Source organism: Mauremys reevesii, linkage group 16, assembly GCF_016161935.1.
Source record: "Mauremys reevesii isolate NIE-2019 linkage group 16, ASM1616193v1, whole genome shotgun sequence".
NCBI classification, from domain to species: Eukaryota; Metazoa; Chordata; order Testudines; family Geoemydidae; genus Mauremys; species Mauremys reevesii.
The window spans coordinates 43215573-43230479 of record NC_052638.1 but is presented as its reverse complement, the minus strand read 5'-3'; the positions used below and the strand labels follow the sequence as shown (position 1 = coordinate 43230479).

The following is a 14907-nucleotide window of genomic DNA, read 5'->3' as shown; positions in this document are numbered from 1 at the left end:
AACCTTTCATATCCTTTAGAGATTATCTCCCCACTGCTGGCTGGTCAAATGGATTCTGGGACACAACTGCTCTTCTTTTCTTTAAATTCAAGAACCAAGAGAGAAATAATAAAGGAAATGTGCCTCTGCCAGATATTAAAGAGGAACAAATGTTGTCCCTCTACTCTCAGCAGCCAGCCTCTCATCTCTGTGTTCACATCAGAGCCTCTTGCAAGAAGAGAAAGAAGAAGCCAGGTGTTGCATAATCCTGTCCAAATTAAGGGCAGAAAAGGCAGACAAGTGGGTAGATCATGCTGGAGAACAAGTACAGAGACAAGCAAGTCCCCCTATGTTTCTAAACAAACTGAGCCTGGTGTAATGACAGGTTTCAGAGTAGCAGCCGTGTTAGTCTGTATCCTAGTGTGTTTTCCTGTGGGACCTGGAATGGTTGTCTCCCCATGTCCTCAAACTCTGTTTCTCACAGACGTTCCTGTCAGCAGCCACCCTGCCCTTTAACCACAAAAAAAAATTCTCCAGTTTTGATGACTGTGAAACAATAGTACAAAGACTACAGCAAAAGCAACGTAACAGTCGCAAATATCCCTCTCCACTTCTCTATCAAGGAGGAAACTTTGAATCAGCCGGGTGTCTGAACACATCCCTTGGAGGATATGATTACACAGAGCAGAGCAGAGCTGTCTATGTGGGCCTGCCAGACAGCTGAGAGTCACACCTGGGTCATGATACCCTTCAGAAATGGAAGAACAGCTTGGAGAAATGGGGCTTTGAGATCCCAACGGAATGACATGAGGTTAAAGCAACAAGTTTTCTTATGGCTTAAGGAACAGAAGTGAAATGAAACCCTTTTTGGAAGACATGATAATCCTGTATGTGAGGGTGCCTTGGGGCTTTGGCACAAGGATGAGAAACACTGCAGGAAACGGGGAAGTGTAGGTTTAATCAGCATACACACATACTGCCAAGAGCAGTGTGCTTTGTTGCTATTTCATGTATGTTACTGCGCTGAAGAGTGAATGTTTCCTCAGAACAGGACAATAGCTTTTCTCACTCCTCATCTTCTGCTGAGGAGACAAGAGAAAAGGATTTCCTCTTCAGAGACCAAAGCTAGACAATCGCCCCAGCTGCAGCAAGCTCTTCGATTCCATTCCAACCGGCGCATGGCAGGACACACACAGCAGCCCTTTCTAGCCCAGTCTCCAGTACGCTGCACAGACTGGGCATTCACAACGACTTTAGAGCAAATCTTTAGAGTCTATGTACCAATAATCTGATTGTATTTACATGGCATCAAGTGTACAGCACTTCAGATATAAACACAGGTTCCTGCCACAAGGAACTTAGAGATGACACGTTGAGGAAAGACAACATTGGGACAGGGAAAGATCAGTGGATGACAAAATAAGGGAAGAAGCTAGCAGTGCTGGGAGAGCATTTGACATTTGTGAAGAGGGTTGGGCTCGCGTCTGAACTGTCCTATTAGACGGATTTAATCTATCCTGGGCAGGCCTGGAAGTGGGAAGGAGGGAGCACCTGAGAGGTAGCTAGTGACGGGGATGCTCGCTGAAAGAAGCTGGTTTGGAGGAGGACAATAAGACTGGCAAGTGCACAGGACAGGGGAGATGGTTCCAGATCCACGGGGCAAAGACAAGGCCTGAGAATGGGAGAAGACAGCAATCTGAACACAGTCATGAAAAGCAGCATACAAGGAAGACAAGGAGGCTTCTGCCCTGCTTCACCAACAGACTTCAGCTCTGCCATGAAAGGCCCTTATCCTGCACAGAGGTGTTTCTATTGCACTTCATATGTGCACACAGGAGATTTGACTTAATTTTGTTTACTGGTAATGTTTAGACAGAGCAATCAGTTTGGAAGAGCTGCTCACCCTGCCTACACATTGCTAATAAACAGAATTTAGTCAAATATCTTGTGTCCCTGGGTGAGGTGCAAAAGAAATTCCTCTGCCCAGGGTGCACTGTACTACTGCAGCCACTGAAGTTTCTCTGCCCACTGGGAAGTTTCTAAGCACCCTGTGTGCACAGAACTAAGTTCCACATAGACAGCAGACAAAGGTGTGACAATGACAATCCCACTCTTTTGAATCTCTCTAAAACCCTCCATTGCCTCTGTTTGGTAAGGCCAAATACTTGCATTTGGTTATGGGGGAAGTTTACCTTTAATTACAATCTGAGAGACAGATTTTAGGCATTACCAAAGTTAGGGATGGGCCCATACTGCAAGCAGGGATAGGCTGCACTGGTGAATGTTGCAGCTTCCCTTGTCTAAACTTGGTACCAGCGCACCTACCGTGACAGCAGAAATTGGCAAATTCCAGCACAGACAAGGCCTTAGAAGGTTACAGTGCAAGTGGGGAGACTGGACTCACTAAAACTTCCACTCAAAGCAGGCACGTGTTGCAGCCCTACTTTAATACTATCTAGCTCGTAGACGTCACTGACACCTACAAATCGGAAATGCCTTATATGGTGGTCCCATTCCCCCAGGCTACGAGGGCCAGGGATGCTCGTTTCTAAACCTGCCTCTGCCTACACCAGCTGCGTAGCAGGTTTTCCACGCCTCTGTGAGCTGCCAGCATTTCGCCCTGTCCATTCAACTTGGAATCCAGGAAATGGCTACCAAACGAGAGGGACAGACTGGATGGTGGGGGCAGCTAACTTGGTTAAAACAGCAGTGAATACACAGCAAAACTGCTTTTACCTCAGCTTAGCAGCTCAAGTTCAACCCAGAGCCTTTAAAGTCGAGTTGTAAACTGTTAAAAGAAGCATTGCCATGTCCTCACTGCTATTTTAACCCAAGGTAAGAACACCTTTTGTTGTTGTTGGGGGGTGCGGTGGGGGGGAGCAGTGAAGACGTATCCAGAATCCCCCTTCTCAGTTGCTCTGAGAACAGAGGAGCTCCCCAGTGGTTAAGACTTTTACATCTAGAGATAATGACCCAAGTTGCTGGCAGCCATTCTACCCCGAGTCTGAGGAGAAAGGCAGGTCCCTGGGTGTTTGCTAATGCTGGGATCAGAATGGGACATGTTTAGCTAGCATTCAAAAATGACTGACCTCAGGGACCTCCAGCACTAAAAGCCTGAGTCTCTAGAGCCAGGCTATATATGGGGCTGTAACAGACTCGCATCCTGCGTGGATCAGGCACGGGGGAACACAACACACTGACCACTGAGCTACATTTACATCGACAAAACACCAATCCGGCAGTTCCACACCAAGTGTTGGCAGCTTCAAGCACAACTATCTGAGATCAGCACTAAAAAGGCTTGTTTTGTACCTGCAGCTTTTGGGGGAAAAGATGATTTCACAGGTTGGACAAAAATAGTTTTTATGTTGATCTCTGTCATGCCCTGTCTACTTACATGGTGCCAGGGGCGGCTCTAGCTTTTTTCCCCGCCACAAGCACGGCAGGCAGGCTGCCTTCAGTGGTGCGCCTGTGGGAGGTCCCCGGTCCCGTGGATTCGGCGTACCTGCCGCCGGTCCCGCGGCTTTGGCGGACCTCCCGCAGGCATGCCGCCGAAGGCTGCCTGACTGCTGCCTCACAGCAACCGGCAGGGTGCCCCCCGCGGCTTACCACCCCAGGCACGCGCTTGGAGCGCTGGTGCCTGAAGCCACCGCTGCATGGTGCTACCACCACACTATCTAAGATTATTTGCACATAGAAATAACACTCCTCCTTCACTCTTCCTTCCCAGCTGTAAAAACAGTAGCTTGGTTAGTTTCTAGGGATTTTTTTGCCTGTGAGATCTGTGTGTGGGGAGGTATGCAGGAGTTACTGGTGAGAGCTAGACTGAAGGAATGAGTTTAAATTTACCGCTGAGTTCTGTTGTCACTATCTCCTGCAGAAATTAATGTCTCAGGAGCTGGGGCTAGCCTACGGAAGTTCTGTCTCCCATGCTCATCAGCCTCTCTCTATTCATTGATCATTGTTTAGGGAATTTTTTTGTTAAGTGGTCAGGATTAAAAGCAAATTGGCCCATGGGTGACAGCAAACAAATGCATCTGCAATGAGCGACAAATACCAGCCATAGCAGAAGCCCAGAGATGTGCTAAGATACTATAGAGAGGGGTGCCCTAAAATATCCAAGATAGAAAAGCATCTCCTAGTCCCTAGGATGCACTGTTCTTGGTCAGCAACACTGAGTATCCCACGTGAGCTCATCTTCCTGTCTGCTACAACATTAGCAAACTCTGCACAGAGCAAGCAGAAAAGCGTAATGATCTTAAATCATCCAGCTCAAGAAGGCTCCCAGATAATGGGGCTTGGGTTTCTTGCCCGGTGTCTGTGTAATTTCTCTGCCCGTGGCTTCATTTCCCCTCCACAGGAAGCGGACTGTAGCTCCCAAAGCTCTTTTCCACGGTAGGCACAGAAGTTCCTGGGAGGTCTGTATCATCAGCTGTGAGTGTGTGTGTGCGCACTGTAAGGGGTTGGTGGGAGAGAGGAAGTATATGTATGTTCTGTAAGGGGTGGGAGGGAATGAGTTGCAAATAATGTGCAATCAGGAACTATCACAATTACAAATGTAAACGAACAAGCAATTGGCCCTGACCTTTGTAGATTGTTAGAGGACTAATTAAGCCAAATCAGGCACTCTCTTCCATCAGGAGATTGAGACACAGACGCATGGAAATATCTACATGCAAACCCAGGGTGTTATGCACCCCTTTTTTGATATACACAAAAAAACAACTGCACACATGCAAACTGGAGGTAATAATCCCACCACTCAAACTGTGCCCCAGCAAGACACTAAAGTCTGTTGTGCAGAGGCCAGTAATCGAAGTTATTCAGGGTAACAAAAGTCCAGCTTGGCCTGGTATATAAAACTATTTGTAGAAGTAATAAAAGTTGGAACCAAGTAGACTGGTACACACTGAATTGTAAAGTTAGAAGACCTGTAATCAGGGGTCTTTCCAAACTCCTGGTAAAGTAATGGGCTGGCAGGACAACGAGCTGGAAGAGTCTAGAGAAGGAAGAAGCGTTTATAGTTGAAATGACTGAACTGTGTTAGAACTGATTAATTTTAATGGGGTGAAGTTGCCACCCTGCCTTGGACATGGCTTATCTGGGAGTCACTTAATGGGAGCAGTGGGATGGGCAGACTGGTTAGGAGCAAGCTTTATCATCATGGCTGCAAATGCCACTGCCTCCTGAGACCCTGGGATCCACCATGGCACCATTCACTGGGCCTTCACTGTCCTGATTCTGAAAGACATCCTGACCAGGTAGGGCCAGAGAGAGAAAACCAGATTATATCATCACCACCTCCACCAGCTTCTACTCCATCCTGAATGATGCCTGAGGGTGAGAGACTTTGGTTCCTGATGTCACCCCGCCCTCATGTGTCATTTTCATTCCCTACTTTATTTCTCCTCTTCATCTCTCCTTTTGTCTTCTGTCTAACAAGAGTCTGGATTGGCCAGCCAAGACAACTAACTTCACCTCTGGCAAGACATGCTGTGAGCCAGTGCTAGATTCCTGACACTGGTAGAAGTTTGCCATTGCTGGGAGTAAGTCTACACGGCAATTAGACACCTCTGGCTAGCCCATGCCAGCTGGCTCAGATTAAGGGGCGGTTTAACTGCGGTGTAGACATTTGGGCTCAGACTGGAGCCCGGGCTCTAGGACCCTGTGAGGTGGAAGTGTCCCAGAGCTGGGGCTGCAGCTCAGGCAGGAACCCCTGACATGGCAATTAAACAACCCTTTAGCCAGAGCCCTGCAAGCCCAAGTCAGTTGGCATGGGCCAGCTGTGGACATCTAATTGCAGTGTAGACATACTCTGAGTGGCTGGTAAAACCCTGTGCTGGGCCTGTGTTTCTCCAGGAGTGAAGCTGCAAGTGGAAGTCAGCACCAGAACACTACACAGATTCTCCTGTCTTTGCTTTGGTTGTTTCTCCCTTTTTGTATTCATGTCTTGTTTTATGGAAATTAAACAGGATCAACGTCAACTAGAACAGTGCCAGATCATCAAAGCTAACTTTTCCTCTTTTCCTCACAAATGCTGATGCCATTGGCAACACCATCTAAAACCTATGAAACAGGTCCAGCCTCAGAAGGGAAAAGGAGTAAGGAATATTATTTAAAAGGAAGCCTTCCTGGACACTACATTCCAAATGCTTTATAACTGGTTTCTCTTCTTTTCCTGGGTCTTTAATAAAAAAGATTAAAAGATTTTTTTGAAGGTGGTTGTTACAAGAGTAACTTGACACGAAGCCCAAGGCCACACTCAGCTGCTAATGCTGTAACTGTGAACAAAGGTTTTATTAATAATCTTACCCCTTGGGTGTGTCGCAGGCCCAACAAACAGGCCCCAAGCTCCGGCCTGTGCTTGAGTCAGGTGACTAAGGGTCATGTGACAGAAGCATGGCGGTGGCACTTCCTATGAGATGAGTTAGGCTCACCTAGGAGACAGGACCGCAGGGAGCAAGCCCTGGATGACTGCAGAGTACCTTGCACCTCGACGATGAAGTGCTGAGGAGAACCATGCTGTCTAGGGAGAAATAGTTTGGGCCTGAGAGGGCCAAATGAATCAATTATACAACTGGAATGGCTTACTAAAGTAGACCCCATAGGGGAGAATGGTCATTCAAACTCTTAGGTATGTGGGACTTAATCGGATAGTTGGGGGAACTGAGGCTATGGTAACAAAATTGCAACTCCGGGGGGGTGGCCTGCTCTGAACCACTTCCTGCAACATACACATAATTCATTGCCTCACCCACACTACCCCCTATACACAGAAATAAGTGTGTGCAAACCAGCCCATAGAACAGAACCCACAAATACCTAGGTGTGCACACAAACACATCCAGGCAGAGACAGGAAATACATTATTTACATGACGGGAGGCTTTCAGACATACAGGGCATTGCACAGACACAGACAGGTGGTGACTGTCCTAGAGCAGTGGTTCTCAATGAGGTACGCAGAGGCCTTCCAAGGAGTACATGAACTCACCCAGCTATTTGCTTAGTTTTAAAACAGGCGACAGAAAAAGCACGAGCCAAGTCAGTACAAACTAAAATTTCATGCAGACAATGGCTTGTTTATACTGCTCGATACACTGAAATGCAAGTACAATATTTATATTCCAACCCATTTATTGTATCATCGTATGGTAGAAATGAGAAAGCATGCCGTTTTCAGTACTAGTGCGCTGTGTCACTCTTGTATTTCTATGTCTGATTTTGTAAGCAAGCAGTTTTTAAGTGAGATGTGACCTGGGGGTACGCAAGACAAATCAGACTCCAGAAAAGGGTAGAATAGTCTGGAAAGGTTGAGAGCCACTGCCCTAGAGAGCTAGGAAGACAAATAATGCCTAGGGACAACGTACCCATTCCTTCCCTTGCCTACTGAAGCATTGAAGAAAATTCAAAATGGCCACTCTCACATTTCCTCCTCTGGGTCAAAATTCACAAACTTTGTTTTGAATTGAAAACGATAAGATTTTTGTTTTGCGGGAAATTTTAACATTTTGTTCCATTTCAGAACAAAAAAGGATTTAGAAATGTCCTGTGAAACTGATAATAGTATTTCAATTAGCTCCAGATACACAGCACCCTTGCTATCCCTCCTCCCTCCCTCTGTTTAAGGGCCCTGCTAACTTATTCCACCACAGCCACTCCTTTCACCTTGACTACTCCACAGCACAGATTCAAGTTCAGTATAAGACCTGAGCACAGACTAGCCATGTGCAAACACAAAGCATGGCTGCAACACCTGAATGCTATTAATAGGTGGAGGAACAACAGAACACAGCTTTAGCCTGCACTGAAATGCACTGTAGTAGACTCTTCATTATTATTTATTGGTTCAGTGCTGCACAATACACGAAGATAACAGCCTCTCCCTTAAGCACTTACAGTCGGACAGGCAGGCAGAGACCACAGGCCACCCTGGGAAATCTTAGCAGGAGGATTGTGTGTGGAGGCCTTTTGTTCAATTTATATAAACCAAGTATCAGGCGGTAGCCGTGTTAGTCTGTATCCACAAAAACAACAAGGAGTCTGGTGTTGCATCTGAAGAAGTGAGGTTTTTTACTCATGAAAGCTTATGCCCAAATAAATCCGTTAGTCTTTAAGGTGCCACTGGACTCCTTGTTGTTTATATAAGGCCCTGGCTGGGATGATTTAGTTGGGGATTGGTCCTGCTTTGAGCAGGAGGTTGGAGTAGATGACCTCCTGAGGTCCCTTCCAACCCTGATATTCTATAAAAAACCAAGTTATACAATCATTCTCTGGGTCTTACAAAAGAAGGTGCTTTGAAAAAAGGGTCTTGAATGAAGAACTGGTGGTGGCTTGGAGAAATGATTTCAAAACGATATTCCACATGTAGGGGCAGAGTGGGTGAGACAATACGGAGATGGGGGTGGAGAAGGAAACAGGGTACTGGGAATGGCATTGCTCAGAGCAGAGGGTGACAGGAGACTGATGTCATTGGGGGTGAAGCTTTGAAGGTGAGGACAAGGAGTTTAAAGTTCTTAAGGAGGAGTCAGCAGAGGGACCGAAAGTGAATTGTGACCAGGTCTGAATAACTGTCAAGACAGATAACTGTGGCAGGGTATTTGGATCATCCTGAAAGGGATCCAAGTGCACGTTAGTGAGGCCAAATAGGAGGAAGATTGAGTAGCTAAGACTGAAAATAATTCCAATGTGGCTCAGTGGTTTAGTTGTCAGGCAGGCAAGGGAAGGTTGGATCTCGGATATGGTGTAAAGAAATAGAAAAATGTATATAGTCCTTAGATGTGCATAATATAAGGGGAAAGAGTGAAAGATAATTTCCAAGTTGTGAGCCCGGGTGAGGGAGGATGGGGTGTTTTAACAGTAAAGGAGAATGGGGAAAAAGAGTACAGAGGGACAGTTTAGGTGCAGATAGAAAGCATCTGAGCAACTGACAAGCCACCTAGAAGAAAGCATTCGAGACATAGGCTTAGATGTGGGCCTGGACAAAGTAGATTTGAGAGTCATCTACATCAGAATGACAGTGAAATAATCCCTGTGAGTGGTTGAACACACCCAGCGATAAAGTGTAGAAGGAGAAGAGAGGAGAGGTTTAGTGGGAAAGACAGACAGCTTTCCCAGGCTGACATATGCCCTACACTGAAATACTTCTACACATGTCAAAAGTGTGATTCAGTCAACCCGGACAGATCTGCTTGGTGTTGGTGAGCTGTGATATACAGATCAGGCTAGATCTTGTTTTTATGCCCATAGTGGTCCCTTCTGGCCTTAAATTCCATGACTTGGACTTCCAAGCTGCTTGTGCTAAGCACAGAGAGTCAATGGTACCAGTCCCTCAGACCACACTGGTTAACCTGTATGAATCCGGGGAGCTCAGTGCTACTCACATGGACATATTTGGTAAGTGGTTCTCAAGAGTAGATGGTGTCAGATCCTCAGCTCTGGACTTGTCGACATGGATGGATCCAGGGACCATTCTGACAAGTGGCTTCTCAGTGTCAAGGGGTGCCAGATTTCAATAGAGTTGGCTGACCAGGCCAGATCCAGGGACCTTGGTACCATTTACACCAGGCACAGAAACATGATGGTGAACACATCTCCAGAGCTGATACTGGATTTAGACTGCCAGCCTTAGCTGACTTGACTGGGGCTTGGAGGCTTGAAGCCACAGGCTGCCACTGGCTGTGTAGATGTATCCTTACAGTCTGAGGTAACTGAGAAGGCAATATTTTCTTTTGTTCAATTTCATCCCTTCATTTATAAATATTCCCCCTTGGACCTGTCTAATAATTCCTCTCCTCCCTCCTGAAATACTGAAGTGCTCCCCTCAGTCATTGCTTAGCTCTGCTATTATTATTTATCTGTTATTTTTAGCTGTCAGCAATGGGCTTGAGGAGCTATACACATCTCCTTTCCTTCGGGCCCTGCCAGCTCAGGCGGGCTGTCTGTAGGCCCAGAATCAACTCTGGAGACACTGCTTTTAAATTGTGGCTTGAGCAGGAGCTCAGGCCCTGCAGATTAGGAAGGGTAGGTGGGCTACAGAGCCCAAGATGCAAGGTCTACGGAGCTACTGTTAGCGCAGTGGCCTAAACCTGAGTCTGCAGATCCAGACTCAGAGACTCACTGCCACGGGCTGTGTAGACATCCTTTAAGAGACCACCACCACAGTGTGCAATCACCTCCACCGGAGTGATGGGAGCCCCAGGCAGTGTGTTATTGGAAATTCAACTGGACAAGACCCTGAAGCACACCCTGCAGAGAACAATCTGCCCTAACCCCGGAGTCTCAGGCTAGGTGGGACCTAGTCGGGGTTGTTGGTCTGTAGCTCCTAGGATCCGAAAAGTAGAGCATTTATTAGGGAAAACTAAACAACCAACATCCAGCCCAGATACTAGCCAGGGCCTCTCTTCGCTGTCATACAGAGAAGTGGGGCCATGCTCTATCATCCATTTGGGCACCTTCATCTTCAGTTCTCTATGGGCATAAAAGCAAGTGAAAGATGGTGAAATTATCCATTCTCCACTTTGGTTTTGTACAGTCTCAGCCAAATGCAAACTCAGTTGCTTTATTACTCTGGGAGCACACCCAATGAGCAGGGTCTTCTACTGGGGGGTGACCTGACATTTTGGCAAACAAGAATCCTCAGGCTGTCAGTATTTATTACTTCTCTCAAAGTTTGGCTGAGAGGCTTCTTAAAACTGTAAAGAAAGTGAAAAGATTCCAAATCATTAAGGTGACCTGCAAAAGGGGCTGCCTCCTCCTTTGCATCTTTATTAGGTAAAGAGATTTTTTTCCCCTGCATTTTTTTCAACTAGGAATCTAGAAACATTAGGAATGTCAAGTTTTGCCCTCCTGTTTGTTGGTGCTTTCCAGGGAGACCCCCAGGGATATGGAGTGAGAGCTCTCTGCCAAGATTTGAAATGGTAGATCCCGGAAGACTGGAGAAGGGCTAATGTAGCACACATCTTCAAAAACAGGGAAAGGGAGGGGCCGGGAAACTATAGACCAGTCAGCCTGAGCTTGATACCTGGGAAGCTACTACAGCAATGTATAAATTATTCAATTTGCGAATACCTGGAGGGTGAAGGGGTAATCACTAGCAGCCAGCATGGATTTACTAAAACAAATCATGCCAAACCAGCTTGATTTCCTTCTTTGATAGGGTAACTGGTGGGGTGGATAGGGGGAATGCAGTGGACATAATATATCTGGACTTCAACAAGGCTTTTGACATAGTCCCATATGACATTCTGATAAGACAGAACAAGGAGCAATGGTCTCAAGTTGCAGTGGGGGAGGTTTAGGTTGGATATTAGGAAAAAACTTTTTCACTAGGAGTGTGGTGAAGCACTGGAATGGGGTTATATAGGGAGGTGGTGGAATCTCCTTCCTTAGAGGTTTTTAAGGCCCGGCTTGACAAAGCCCTCGCTGGGATGATTTAGTTGGGGATCGGTCCTGCTTTGAGCAGGGGGTTGGACTAGATGACATCCTGAAGTCCCTTCCAACCCTGATATTCTATGATAAGAAAGCTGGAGAAATGCAGGTTTGGCGGAACTAACATTAAGATACATAACTGGTTAAAAAACCACAAACAAAGAGTAACTATTAATGGAATGATGTCAGATTAGAGGGAGGTCTCAAGTGGGGTTCCACAGAGATCTGTTCTGGGTCTGGTGTTGTTGAATATCTTTATTAATGACCTGGATGTAGGAAGAGAGAGAATACTGATTAAATGTGCAGATGGCACAAAGCTGGGGGGTGGGTTGCTAACACTTTGGAGGATGGAGCTAAAATTCAGAGGGATCTTCATAAATTGGAGAACTGGGCTACAGACAACAAAATGAAATTCAACAAAGATAAACGTAAGATGCTACACTTAGGGAAGAAAAACCCAGTGTACAAATACAAAATGGAGGATAACTGGATTGGCAGCAGCACTGCTGAGAAGGATCTGAGAGTTGTGGTGTATCACACAAGTCAACAGTCTGATGGTCTTGCAAAAAAAAAAATACAAAAAATTTAGGTTGCATTAACAGAGGCACAGCATGCAAGCCCTGGGAGATGATAGTACGGCTCTAGGCAGCGTTAGTTAGGTCTCAGCTGGAGTACTCTGTCCAATTTTGGTCACCAATGTATAGAAAGGATGGTGATAAACCAGAAAGGAGCCAGATGCGAGTGACAAAGATGATCAAAGGAATGGAATGCAGCCATATGAGCAAAGGCTGAGGGAATTGGGTATGTTTAGTTTGGAAAAGGGGGGGGGGGAGACACGATAGCAGTCTTCAGATATTTGAAAGGCTGCCATAAAAAAGATGGAGAAAAGTTGTTCTCTCTTGCCACAGAGGGCAGGACAAGAGGCAGTGGGTTCAAACTACAGCAGAGCAGATTTAGATTAAATCTCAGGAAAAAACTTTCCTAACTGTAAGAACAGTCGGCCAATGGAACACGCTGCCTAGAGGTCATGGAAGAGCCTTCACTGGAGGTTTTCAAAAGGAGGCTGGAGAGCCATCTTTGTTGGATGGTTTAGACACAACAAACCCTGCATCTTGGCAGGGGGTTAGACTAGCTACGATTGTTGAATCTTTAACAAAGGGAGATTTCCCCCCCAAAGTTTGTAAGACTTCTAGTTAAATAAGTGTTGAAAAAAATACAAATTTAAACTCTCCATAATTCCCTTCCCCTCTCAGCTAGTCAGGTTCCACTTCCTCAGTACCTGTGATGTAGTGTGATCAGACAGCAAATGTGAAAAATCGGGATGTGGGTGGGGGGTAATAGGAGCCTATATAAGAAAAAGACCCAAAGAACAGGACTGTCCCTATAAAATCAGGACATCTGGTCACCCTACTGTGATGTCATAATCCTAACAGTTCTCCATTCATTCATAAAGTCTTCCAGGAAAAACAGGTAAGTCCTGAGCTTCTAAAGTAAAAGAAAAAGAAAAAGAAAATGTGTTTCTTAAAAAAGCCTTTCAACCCTTCTTTACATAGCATAAGGGGCCCAAGTCATTCTTTTTCTCTTTTGCATTTCACCTTTAACAAACTCACATGTGCTACAAAATACACAGAGTTGTATATTACAAGTCAATACATTGTACTGGGAAACTGAAAGGTCTTCTCTGGTGGAGCTCGAGATCGCCTCCAGCAATCGCCTCTCACCCACGAAAAGAAAGCCAAGGAGCTGCAGCCTCTATTGTAGCCCCAGGGGTGGGGTGGCAGCCACAGTATATTTTCACTGCTATTGTGAACTGTGAGGAGCTTGATTCCCTCCTCTCAGCCCCCACAGAACCCCTGAGCCTGCAGACTGGTTACTCGGGTTATAAAGCCAGATTTAACCCTTAGTGATTTGAGATCTTTTGTTTTGCTTATTCAGGTATTTTCAAGAATTTTAGTTTCTCTTTGATCAACACGTATATCAGCAACCACCAAACCCTTCATCCACCAACACATTTCTAAGATGTGCATTTTTTTTCTATCCACACAATGTAAGCGTTCATCCAGATGTTTACCCTGTCTTGATGACTGCACCCTGAGATCAGTCCCTATGATAGGACTGGTCAGGGATCTTTCCACAAATACGTAAAAAAAAAACCAAAAAACCCCCAGAAAATGCTAATTAGTCAAAAACAAAAAACTTTCATCAGGAAGGTTTTTGATGCCCAGGATGGAATTTTTGGTCAAAAGCAGACAGAGAGAGAAACAGCCAGTCGTCCCCTGGCCCAGGCACTCACTTGGGACGTAGGAAACCCCCCAAGACCCTGCTCTGAATCAGGCAGAACACGGACGTGAACCTGTGTCTCCCATAATACAGGTGAGTGTCCTGACTATTGGCTATTCTGGGATGTTAAGGGCCCCACACACAGTTTTGCAAGGTCTTGGTTTCATTCCAATACAGAACACAAAATGTCCAAACCTCAACAAACTTTTGTGAAACAGAATTCCTGTTCTCTTGCCATCCCTAATTATGCACCCTGGTGAACCCCTCCTCCAGCTCCCTGCCAGTGTCTCACACGAATATCACTGTGCCTTCTTCCACACTGCCCCTTACACATGGAACGTTCCTTCAGAACCAGTCTGTAGGCCACTATCCTCTCCTCCTCCAAACCCCTCCTCAAGAGCCACCTCTGCTGCAATACCCAGAGGAAATCAATCAGTGAATGAGGATGTGAGGGGCACATGGCATAGCTGACCCTTATTTATAATCGGCCATGAAAAATGCATCACAGACCGTGAAATCTGGTCTCCCCCCGTGAATTCTGATCTTTTGTGTGCTTTTACCCTATATTATACAGATTTCACAGGGGAGACCAGCGTTTCTCAAATTGGGGGTCCTGACCCAAACGGGAGTTAAAGGGGGGTTGCAAGGTTATTTTAGGGGGGTTGTGGTATTGCCACCCTTACTTCTGTCCTGTCTTCAGAGCTGGGCACCCAGAGAGTGGTGGCCGGTGGCCGGTGGCCGGGTGCCCAGCTCTGAAGGCAGTGCTCCGCCAGCAGCAGCGCAGAAGTAAGGGTGGACATACCATCCCATGCCATCCTTACTTCTGCACTGCTGCTGCCGGCGGCTCTGCCTTCAGAGCTGGTCTCCTTACCAGCAGCCACTCCTCTCCAGCTGCCCAGCTCGGAAGGCAGCGCCGTTGCCAGCAGCAGCGCAGGAGTAAGGGTGGCAGTACCACTACACCCCCTACAATAACCTTGTGACCACCACACAATTCCTTTTTGGGTCAGAATCCCAACAAATAAAGCACACTGAAATTTCAGATTTAAAAAGCTGAAATCATGAAATGTGTGATTTTTAAAATCCTATGACTGTGAAACTGACCAAAATGGACTGTAAATTCGGTACGGCCCTATTGATAATTATCTGGAAAAAATGCAAATATCCACCTATGAAAGTTGACTGAATTTGATTTTATCCCTCATCCTCTTATGTCCCTAGT

General features: G+C 46.2%; 1 protein-coding gene across 18 annotated transcripts in view; it reads right to left on the bottom strand.

Annotated features, from left to right (window-relative positions):
• The window catches only part of ZFHX3 (zinc finger homeobox 3), a 1205541-nt gene that overhangs the window by 99961 nt on the left and 1090673 nt on the right, over positions 1–14907 (bottom strand). The window lies entirely within an intron of this gene.